Here is a 12,394-nt window from a genome sequence, read left to right as displayed (position 1 = left end):
GAATAATAGGAAAAAAGATTCATTGGAATAGCTTTGCCATTGCGAATATAGTTTTGATACAGTGAAATCAGGCACATGTAATAAACTTAAGGCTCATAAATACACATTTTCTAGGAAAATAAGTTCATCCACAATGGATATCTTTTTAGTTTGAATCAAGCAACCATTAAATGAACATTAGAATATGATGTTATCAAGAAATCCAACACATTGTTAAACTCAGATTAAGTTCCCATTAATTTTCATTTAAAAAAACAACAATAAATCTCAGTAATGAGGTTGATACCTAAAAAGAAAGTAAAGTATTAAAAGGCTCATTGACCACAGACTAGTAAGTGGTAGAGATAGGGTTTAAAACAAGGTTGATTAGATTTCGTTAGTGGAATTTATCCCAGTATATTTTACTCTCAGTTGGAAAACAACTCTAAGAATGTATACATACTGCATGAAGTCCTTTAATCTGTTGTAAATTTTCTTTACAATTACATAGCACTTCCTATAGAAATGGAGGGTGAGCAGTATTATGGGAGAGAACAGAATCAAGTTTCACTGACTTCTTGAATCCTTGTCATCTTGACAATTTCATGGCACTGGAGTCTACATCCTCACTACTACAATTCTCACAAGAGCTATTATTTATTATCTGTCGTGTGTGTGTGTGTGTGTGTGTTCAGACATAAAAGGATTTAATTTCATTTAAAAGGATACTAGAGAGGCTAGAAAAATAGGTCAGTCTACAAAAGGTTTGCTGTACAAGCACAAGCATCATAGTTTGATCTCCAGAACCCATGTAAAGTAAACAACCAAGCTGATATGGTGGCATGCACTTATAAATCAAACACTGAGAAGGCAGAAGCAGAGATCTCTGGGGTCAGCTAGCCTAGCTGACTTAGTGAGTTTTAAGCTAATGAGAGAACCTGTATTAAAAGAAACATGATGGATGGCTCTTAATGGAGCTACAAGTTTGCCATCTTTTCTACATGTGTAAACAAAAGCACTTGCACACATACACAATTTCAACATATTTTTTTTCTATTTTCCTAAGTCTCTAATTCTTTTGAACTAAAGTAATTCTTATGTGATCTACATGAATTGTAAATGATTTGTGTAAAATTTGACATTAATTTATATTCTAAAGAATTCATTCACTGAACAGGCAAAGAATAGAATGGCAGGCACTTCAAAATGGTGGTCGTATACACACACACACACACACACATACACACACACATATATGAATATATATGATATTATGGATCAGTACATATTTGGCTGAAATAATATATGGTAAACTATTATCAGTTTTTTCAGTTAGAAAGTTGTGTCCTTATGGAAAATTGTGATCACTACCTGGGAGTTTGGACTTTCTTATGTACACAAAAGATAAGAGACTGTGTAGAGATATTTGAAGAATGTCATAGATAAATGAAAATATGAAAAATTAGAGAAACCTAAGTATTTGGTAGTATGATGAAACAAATTTTGTCAATCTCATTCCACTCTTGAATGCTTTGAGCCACACAAATCCACTTTTTAATCTCCTGTGGCTAATGATAATCGCATTTAAATAATTCTATATACCTATTTGAAAATGGGACATAGATTTTATACATGTACAATTTCCTTGAGCATTGTGGATTTGATATTTTTGTTGAAATTTGAGTTATACTATGGCCCTGCCATAGTTTTTGACAACTTGACACAGTTCTGGACATATCTTCGAAGAAAGCATCTCACTTACGAAACTTTAACCATCTGATTGGCTTTTGAGCATATTTTAACATTTTTTTATTTCTTAATAGATACAGATGAGTACAATCACTGTGGGTAGTGGCATTTCTAGACAGATAGACCTGGAATGTATAAAAAATGCAGCTGAGCTCCTGTCTCTAGCTGCATATGTATCAGAAGATGGCCTAGCCTGCCATTAGTGGAAAGAGAGGCCCATTGGTCATGGAAACTTTATATGCCTCAGTACAGGGGAACGCCAGGGCCAAGAAGTGGGAGTGGGTGGGGGGGGAGTGGGGGGGCGAGCGTGTGGGGGACTTTTGGGATAGCATTGGAAATGTAAATGAAATAAATGCCTAATAAAAAAAATGGAAAAAATGCAGCTGAGCAAGCCTGTCAACATCTTTTCTTCAAGGTTTATGGTTCTCTTCTTGCTTTCATGTTTCTGTCCTGAGTTCCTTCACTGGCTTCCCTCAATGATGAACTATAATTTGTAACCAAACAAAAGTTTTCTTCCACCAAGATGCTTTTATCACAGAATTTAACCACAACATCACAGGAAAAAAACCCTAGAAAAAATAGTTTCCATTATTCTACCTTACTTTGGGTAAATGACAGTGAATCATGGTTTTGTCTTTGACTACAACCACCCTGATCTATGAGTTGTATTTTTAGAATGCATCTTACTCTAGTCTATTTCTGCCCTTGAGAATTTAGAGGCAAAAGGGAGAGACTCTTGGTAAATTCAACTATAATTTTAACTTAAAAATACCATTTAGTAGTTAGAAGATTTATACTACATTCAATACCTAAGTCTGTTTATGTGTTGTTGTTTTTTTAAATATTTATTAAACTGATAAGAACAGATACTACACTTGATCTTAGCCAAAAGGCTGAGAAGCGATAGGGAGAAGAGGTCCTTGCTCCTTTGAGAAGAGGTCCTTTCTCTTGTGAAGGCTCGATGACTCAGTGTAGGGGAATGTGAGGGTGCAGAGGCAGGAATGTGTTGGTGGGTAGGGGAACACCCTCATAGAAGCAGGGGAAGAGGAGATGGGATAGGCGGTTCCAGTGGGGAAACCAGGAAAGGTTGTAACATTTGAAATGCAAAAAAAGAAAATATTCAATAAAACAAAAACCAAAAAAAGAAAGAAAAGAATATGTTGAAACAAAAATATAAAATATGACATTTTGTTGTCAGAAGGAGTAGCAATGAAACTCAGTATAACATTGATAAGTTCTCCCTTCTGTATACTTATTGTAAGTGATGAAGTTATGAAAAAGAGAGAATTCTAAGATTCTAATGTAAAAGGATGACTTACCGATATAGTAAAGTGTTCTTTGTGTTCCTGGCTTTTCCAAACCTACAGTGAGTTAGAAAATATGGATGGAGAATGCTGGATTTCTGTCCAAATTTAATGGTTGAGTCAACTGAGAGGAACCTTGTTAAGGAGAACATGGTTAGCGAGAAACAGACATGGTTAGAGTATTTGCCGGTACATGAACCAGAATGGAGCAAACAAGTCAATCTCCAATATTATTAGATGGACTTTGGGACACATCAATAAATGACTTATCTGCAAATCCCTGTTTAGTCAATTCTCAAGACAATTTTCAACAACCAAACCTGTATCAACTGGTCTGTTCCTTTCACATACATACAGAATTAATTTTCCCACACCCATTGTAAGGTCTGTCATAGAGACTGTGGACAAGATGAACAAATGAAGGTACAAGATCTTGGGAAATGTAGACTGCCAGAGCATTTGACTCTTCCTCACTTCTGTTTCATACCTTGTACATGTCCACACATGTTGTTTTCTTCCCCCTTTTGCTTTTATCCACTTTACTGCAAACAACTATTACCTGTTTAACTAGATCTCTTCCTTAGTGAGCACTTGTAGGTAACATTAACAGAAAACAAAATAATCCACGTGCTTGAAATTATCCCAGTTGTCAGAACATTTAGAATTGTAGCAGGTTGTTAGACAATGATGTTTTTCTTTTATCTTTAATTGTTGTCAACTTGATATACTATAGAGTCATCAAAGAGGTAAAATTGAATTGTGGAATTGCCTGTTCAGATTGGTCTATGGGTCTATCTCCAGTGAATTTCCTTGCCTGTTAATTATTATTGTAAGGCAAACCCTATCGTGAGTAAAGATGTCTCAGTGAAGCTGGCCATAGGCAATATAAGAAACATAACTAGGAATGAGTTTGAGAGTGAGCCTGAGATTGAGCCAGCAGGCAATGCGTCTCTGTGGTTTCTGCCCTTGAATTCCTTCAATGATGGAATATGACCAGGAGGGGTAAGGTGAAATAAACCTTTGGTCCTCTAAACTGGCTTTTCATCAGTGTTTTATCACATCAATAGAAGAATACCTAGAGCAGCAAGGAAGGGAGTGATAGCTCTCTTAGGATCACTTCATTCAATCCAGATACCCAGAAATTCAGTATTTTTATGAACTCACCTTTATCTTGAGTATACAGGAATGACAAAGCAGGAAGAAGGAAGCATCTTAGATTCCTGATGACCCCAGTTCTACCATCCTTTGCCTAGAATAATCAGGGTCAGACAAAAAGAAATAACAGTTACCTTATTTATATGATTTTATTTTGAATCTCTGCAACTGAGCAAGAATAAGAAACCATGTAAAACCATTAAGTAGAAGTCCCTCCAAAGCATAACTATAAATTTCCTTGTGACTCTGTGTATCCTTATTTGTATGGCTTTCCATTCATTTCCATCTGTTCTATATCACCATTGACCATCTCTCCATTGATCCGCTATGCGTTAAATGTGTGATTAATTACTCAGGTAATTTATTTGACTTCTCCTTACTCTAAATTAAACAATGTTTCTTTTATATAGTAGTCTTCATTTTAGATAAGTGTTTGGAAGAGACAGAAACAAGTGTGACTTGATATCTTCTCTGAGCAACAATGTTTGGTCCCCAGAATCCAGTTTTGGAAAATAGAGCCAACTCCAGGGAACTCTCTTATCTTTTAAAGCATGTACCTCTGCACATATTCACATACACATGACACGCACACTCAGACAATAAATAAATAAATGAATTAAAAAGTAAGTACATGAATAGAAAATTAAGTGTTTTGTTTCCTTAGTAAAGAAGTACGTGTTAGAAAGTGATTTGATCAAAAATTCAGGTGACAGCAGATGCTGGCGAGGATGTGGAGAAAGAGGAACACTCCTCCATTGTTGGTGGGATTGCAAGCTTGTACAACNACTCTGGAAATCAGTCTGGCGGTTCCTCAGAAAATTGGACATAGNACTACCGGAGGATCCAGCAATACCTCTTCTGGGCATATATCCAGAAGATGTCCCAACCGGTAAGAAGGACACATGCTCCACTATGTTCATAGCAGCCCTATTTATAATAGCCAGAAGCTGGAAAGAACCCAGATGTCCCTCAACAGAGGAATGGATACAGAAATTATGGTACATTTACACAATGGAGTACTACTTAGCTATTAAAAAGAATGAATTTATGAAATTCCTAGCCAAATGGATGGACCTGGAGGGCATCATCTTGAGTGAGGTAACACAATCACAAAGGAACTCACACAATATGTATTCACTGATAAGTGGATATTAACCCAAAACTTAGGATACCCAAGATATAAGATACAATTTGCTAAACGCATGAAACTCAAGAAGAATGAAGACCAAAATGTGGACACTGTGCCCCTTCTTAGAATTGGGAACAAAACAACCATGGAAGGAGTTACAGAGACAAAGTTTGGAGCTGTGATGAAAGGATGGACCATCTAGAGACTGCCGTATCCAGGGATCCATCCCATAATCAGCTTCTAAACGCTGACACCATTGCATACACTAGCAAGATTTTGCTGAAAGGACCCAATGATAGCTGTCTCTTGTGAGACTATGCAGGGGCCTAGCAAACACAGGAGTGGATGCTCACAGTCAGCTATTGGATGTATCACAGGGCTCCCAATGGAGAAGCTAGAGAAAGTACCCAAGGAGCTAAAGGGATCTGCAACCCTATAGTTGGAACAACATGATGAACTAACCAGAACCCCGGAGCTCTTGTCTCTAGTTGCATATGTATCGAAAGATGGCCTAGTCGGCCATCACTGGAAAGAGAGGTCCATTGGACTTGCAAACTTTATATGCCCCAATATAGGGGAATGCCAGGGCCAAAAGAATGGGAATGGGAGGGTAGGGAAGTGGGGGGCGGTATGGGGGACTTTTGGGATAGCATTGGAAATGTAATTGAGGAAAATATGTAATAAAAAAAAAGAAAGAAAGTGATTTGAAAGCTAAGAATATGAGATGCTTTTCCAGAGACCCCGAGTTTCATTTCCAGAAGTCATGCCCAGAAGCTCACAACTTCCAGAAACTCTGAGCTCCAAAAGATATGATGCCCTCTTCTTTCTTTAACATCCACTGAGCACATTTGGCATTCACTTCCTCACCTAAGTGCACACATAAGCACACAGACACACACACACTCACACTACAAACACACTAACACACACAGAGAGGGGCACAGACACACATACAGATACACACACAATAAATAAATCTTATGAAATAAAGTAGAACCATTTTTACATTTTCAGACTTTAGAACTTGCTTTAATTTTTAGAAGGTCATATTGTGCATGTCTCATCACTCCAGCTGAGTTATAAGTTTCAACAAGATGGAAATGGTGTCATATTTGTTAGACCCCTTTGACATTTATGCCTCAAAGTTCAGTAATTATTGGATGATGGAGTAATTGCTGAAATACAGAGGCATCTCTAACCCATCATATTGAATGATTATATAATCCAGCAAATTATCTCTGATCAGCTTAGCATACCCTTTTAAAGAATTAAATTCCATGAGTGCTAAAGTTCTAATACAGATACTTGCCCCAATTCTGTCACAAGGAAAGGAGAGTTCATGCATATTTTCCTGCTATTCTGAATCAAGTGCTAAAAGGTTATCCCATGGTACATGCAGCATATTTCATTTTCAAAAACTATGACCTGGGTATGATTGCAAATTTACATGATTTCTATGTTGTTTTTTTTTTTTATTTTGATTTACAATGCACTGGTAAGGATACTGGATGAAAATATATTTTAACACTTACATCTTTGTTTTACATTTCATTCTAATCCGAACAAATTATCTTAATGTGACAATTATATATATATAGATATATAATTTAAATATATAATTTTATGCAAATCCCTGTACCATAATCTATTGGCATTAAAAAAGCATTGATATTTGGAATTGAAACAATATAATCTCTCATTCACAAGTCAAATACCTTCTCCATCAGTCTTAACATTTATGAGGATATTAACAAAATTGTTCCAACGGAATTTGATACTGCTTGAAACACAGTTATTAAATACTTATTTTTATTCTTATGAATGTCTTGCCTCAACATATGGATGAATACCATCTAAATGCTTTCTGACTGCTGAGGTCAGAGAGTGCATAGATTCCCTGGAACTGGAGTTACAGATGGTTCTGATCAATCCTGTGTGTGCTGGGAATCAAACCCAGGCCCTCTGTAAGAGCAGGAAGTCCTCCCTCCCCCCAAGTCAATATGCTTTTTAAAAAAAAAATAAACCAACAAAGTTTATTTTAAAATATACAACTCTCTTAATGACCGCCACCTCACTAATTTTGGACACAAGTTTCAAACAATACACTCATTTTACCCTCATAATTAATTCAGTATTTTTTTCTGCAAAAAATACAGTTTAGGCAATCTTGGTTATTGGGGTTTTGTTTGTGTACCAGCTAATAATTTATTGTGATTTCTTTTTTATATTAAAAGACCCATAACCAAAAAATGGATAATTTTATTATGGGTAGCAAATATTAGCCTTCTGAAGAGTCTAACCACTTTTGAAATAACAAATGCTGCCTTATGTTTAATTCATCTGAACCCCAATGTGATCCATGGCATGGCTGGAATCCTAGAAATAACTTGGCTATGGTCAAGAACGGAAACTGGGTTATAGAAGTAAATGCATTTTCATAGAATACAGTAGAAAACCTTAACAATGAAAGTCAGCTTCTAAAGAAAAAACCTCACACCTTGCAAATGTTATTCAGTGCTTATTGTAACACAGTTAATTCAGTATATGCCTGCTGCTCTGTTTTCTACACATTCCTTTCAATTATTTTCTGTTTAAGCACGACCTGAAAAAAAAAAAAAAACTCTGTGTGATGATTATCTTCTGCATTTTCATATTGAATGAGATTACTCAGCTAACTCAATCCTTGTTTGCTTGCCAACAACACAGTGCTCCAAAGACTTGATTCACAAGGATGAGTCAGAGCCCTTGTTCTCAAGTCCCCAAATGGTATAATAGCAATGAAACTAGGTATAAAGAAACTGATTCATTCTGTTATAGGTAATGAAAAAAAAGAGTCTAAGAGACAGGCTAGCTACAGTAAGTGTTTGAAAATATTCACAAAATGCTTGCCCTGACATCTCTGAGAGCATTCTCATAAATGTTTTCACTCATGTCCTTTGTGAACGAAACGGTTCAGGACTATATCAGAGAAAATTATCACTGAAAACTTAGAAAATGCATTTATTTGACAAGCACTTTTAAAAAGTCTTTCAATGAGAGGTGCCAGGTAGAAAACACTTTACCTCCATTTGATGTTATGCTCTTCTAAATGATTTTTAATCATCTGGGAAATAAAACTCTGAGATTAATTTTCTGGAAGAAATACAAGCAACTTGAATTTTGCTTCCCTTAGTAGATATAATTTTACAATGTTTTAAAGTGCTGCTAATTGATCTCAGCAGGATCATGCTTCATCTTTTTGACGGAATAATTATGCAATTCTGCACTCATGATGTCCCTTTCCTTTCTTTCAATTTTTCATCCCAATTTTCAAGGTCAGGTTTGATTCTTGATAAGTTGTTAAAAACCTTGCTTTTGAAGGTTCTTCATTGTATTTACTCCAAAATGGGAAGTAATTTTAACATCCCTGATTTTATATGTGTGTGTGTGTATGCATGTTTTGGAAATTTAATGTATAAGTAATATGTTTACATCATTTCTCATTTTTCCAATCTTTGCAAGTCTTGCTGTACCCTTTTGAGTCTTTCATAGTATGTTACCTCTTTATACAGAAATGTACACAGACACACACACACACACACACATACACACACATATTTATATGTGTTTAAGGCTGACTAGATTTTCTTGTTATATATTTTAGTGTATGTGTGTATATATTTGTTGTGTTTGTTGTGTTTTCACTATATAAAATCTCCATATGAATAATGCTTTAAGAATATTTCCTTTCAAATCTATTTTCCTGATTCCATTTTCATAATACCAAATCCAAGTCTTTTAAGAATACTTTAAACCTTATACTTCTTTTCTTCAAATATACTTGCTTTTAATTTAATGCCACTCAGTTTTGAACATTCCAGGTAAATTTCACCACAGTTACATTTTATTTCAGGTTACATTTTAAGGCTTACTTCACTATCAGATCCCTTCTATATATTGTCTTCATCGATGCTTAGTTTTTTATTATATACTTTTATAGTTACTTGCTCATTTTCTATCCCATGTTATTATGAGGTGATTTACATTCCGTGAGGATTCATTAACTTTGGTCATCATGTCATATAAACATCAAAACAGGCCTGTATTATGTAACTACCTCAGACCACTCCCATAAAAAAAATGTATAGTCAGTGCTGTGAGAATAACTACTGGGTTTTTCTAGGTAACAATCTGTGTCTGTCTTTAAAAGATTCCTGAGCTTTGAAGTCAGACAACTCAGGCTCTAAACTACACAGTGACAATTTACTAGCTGTTTGACTTGGATAAAATGCTTAAAATACTTAAGCCTCAGCCTCCTTCCAAGTAGAATATAGTGAGTATATGTGCACTCTGTTTCATGAATTCATAAATGCATAAAAGAGAGCATATTTGTGGACTGACACACAATCCAAACTGGAATTTTACTTTTGTAGTGCAGGAAATCATATATCTTGTTCTTTTACTAGTATCTATTGCAATGCAATGTTGATATTGTCATTAAAATAATAAGAGCTTTTTATAAGTAGGATAATTTGTGAAGACTACAGAATATTTATCTCATACTTATAGTAAAATATATAGAGGCTTGTCACTAAAGTCTATTTTAATAACAAAATTGTATTTGAATTTCCTTCCTCTGTCTTTCCCAAAGTAATATTTGCTACATCTACAATACTTTATAATTTGGGAATTTTGTATACTTTGCTATACAATGGTTAATACAGTCAAATCCTGTCCTATAAATTGCCAAGTACTTCATTTATTAGATAAAGCCATAGAAGACCACTGCATCACTCCAGTTTAAAAACCACACACACACTTTAAATGGCTCAAATGTCTGCTACACAGAATGGTAAAAATAACTGGAAATTTTTTTTACCTGAAATTTACAGACATTTTGAGAACAAAGATGTCAGGATTCATTTTCTGAGAGATCTGTTCAGTCTTCAAACTTCGGATACTAAAAATTCTGCCTTATTTTTGCACCCTCCTCATATACTAAGATTACAATTCGTATGTGTAGCAAGTATATAAGCTTTCGTCTATTTATATTTATATTTATTATATCTTGAAGTTCAAGAAGTTTTATTAAACTAATTTTAAATTTACTTCCTCGGTCACATTTTCAACCTTTTGTATGATAGAATATGAAAGTAAAGGTTTTTCCCTTTTTAAAAATTAATCATTTCATTTATTTACATCTCAATTGATATTCCACTTCCTGGTTACACCCTCTAACAACCTCCCATCCCACATCCATCCTCATCCCTCCCCTATGCCTGTATGAGGGTCAGGCTCAATTATACTGTATTTTGCCCTCTTAGAATATCTTTTAAATATGTTCATTGTCTGTCATAGTCACCATATCTATTCAATGATTCAGTTATTCTTTGCATTAGAAGCAATTCTCGTAGCAAATATAATGGGACCACCTGACACTAACTTTTGATGAATTTCTCACAATCACATTTTATCACTTAAACCTCTGCTTTCCTTAATTGTAACTTCACAATATTTAGAGTAAATAATACTTATGGTAAACACTTGAAAATATGAATGACTTTTTTATATTTTCCTTTACCCAATTAATCACTTCAATCTTCCTTCATTGAAATTGTTGAAGTCTTATAGGAACATCTAAAAATTACTATAACATACCTTTATGATTTGCTAAAAAAAGATAAAAACCTAGCATGCAACATTACATTTTTTCGATTAAACCTGTGAATACAGAAGAGAATGTAGTGGTACCTCAGTGGAAAAAGTGCTTCCAGAAAAAGCATGAAGATTGATCTTCACTCAAAGAACTTAGTTAAAGGCCATCTGAGTAGACAGACACCTATAAGAACAGCCCTCTAGAGGTAGAATTAGAGGGTTTGTGGTGCAATTCAACTAGATAGACTAATAAATATCTGAAAAATTTGGGTTCAGAATGAGACTTCTTTAAAAATGCAATAGAAATAAATAGAAGAAGAGACGATCTTCAGGCCTCAGCATGCCTATACCTACAGACATGTCAACACAAATTGCAACATGCACACACACACACACACACACACACACACACACACACACACACAGAGAGAGACGCACAGAGAGAATTAAGCTATAATTATTAATAAGAAAAGTATGTTATATAACTGTTCAGTTAATGACTTAGCCTTCTTTTTGTTCATTCAAAGTTAGTCCAAGAGAACTTAGAGGGAAATTATTAAAGATTTAAAAAGGAAAAACTGTATATAATCATGAGCAACATCTACAGGCAACAATGTGTGAAACTTGAATGTGAAATATTTCACAATGCTTTGTGAATAACTTAGTCCACAGAGGATTATTGGTAGATAGTCTCATATTCTAGAAAATGAAGAAAGACCTGCAACAGAATTATATTCTTTCCGTTTCTTTGGTAAAACATGCATTTTAAGAGTCTTTTGGTCTGGATGTTATTCAGTCACAAGACCAGAAGTTATGCAATCTATGATGATTCCATTGTTGTCTAATTCATTTACCTCCTCCCGTGGGATATGTCCTTTTACCCCTTTATGTTATTTATCAATGCAATATTTATTCAGTTTAAATTTAAGTTGAAACTGAGCATAAAAGGTATAAAATAAACTTTCCTATCTTTCCTTTTATTTCCCTCCCAAACCGTTTCCTGTGAAAGCATATGAAATCTCCTTTCCTCCCAGATATATAGCTTTACGATAATTGAAGTCTTGACCTTAATTATTTTTAGAGTGTGTAAGAGAGAGGAAGTGTTTTGATTATAAGGTCAAATGTGGTAGTTTCATTAAAAGTATTCCTTTGTTATTACTCTACTCAAAGGATTGAGTTTTCATTCCATTTATCAAAACTTATTAACCTTAGCATCTATTCCAACAAGTATTATTTATATAAAAATTCCAGAAAATGAAAGATTTAAAAAAAATACTCTTGTTACATGTAAAACATGCTGCATATGCTGGGTTGTTCATGTGTGTATATATATATACACACATGCATGTTATTCTCTCTCTTCCTCTCCCTTTCTTTCTCTCCCTTTCTCCCTCTCCCTCTCCCTCTCCCTCCCTCCCTCCCTCCCTCCCTCTCTCTCCCTCTC

General features: G+C 34.8%; 1 protein-coding gene and 1 pseudogene across 5 annotated transcripts in view; one reads left to right on the top strand and one right to left on the bottom strand.

Annotated features, from left to right (window-relative positions):
* Csmd3 (CUB and Sushi multiple domains 3) overlaps positions 1 to 12,394 on the top strand; it is a 1,196,994-nt gene that overhangs the window by 228,585 nt on the left and 956,015 nt on the right. The window lies entirely within an intron of this gene.
* On the bottom strand, positions 2,514 to 2,633 carry LOC115029500 (annotated as a pseudogene).

This window comes from Mus caroli, chromosome 15 (assembly GCF_900094665.2).
Source record: "Mus caroli chromosome 15, CAROLI_EIJ_v1.1, whole genome shotgun sequence".
NCBI lineage: Eukaryota > Metazoa > Chordata > Mammalia > Rodentia > Muridae > Mus > Mus caroli.
Note: the sequence above shows the minus strand (reverse complement) of the source record. Positions and strands in the feature narration are given on the sequence as shown.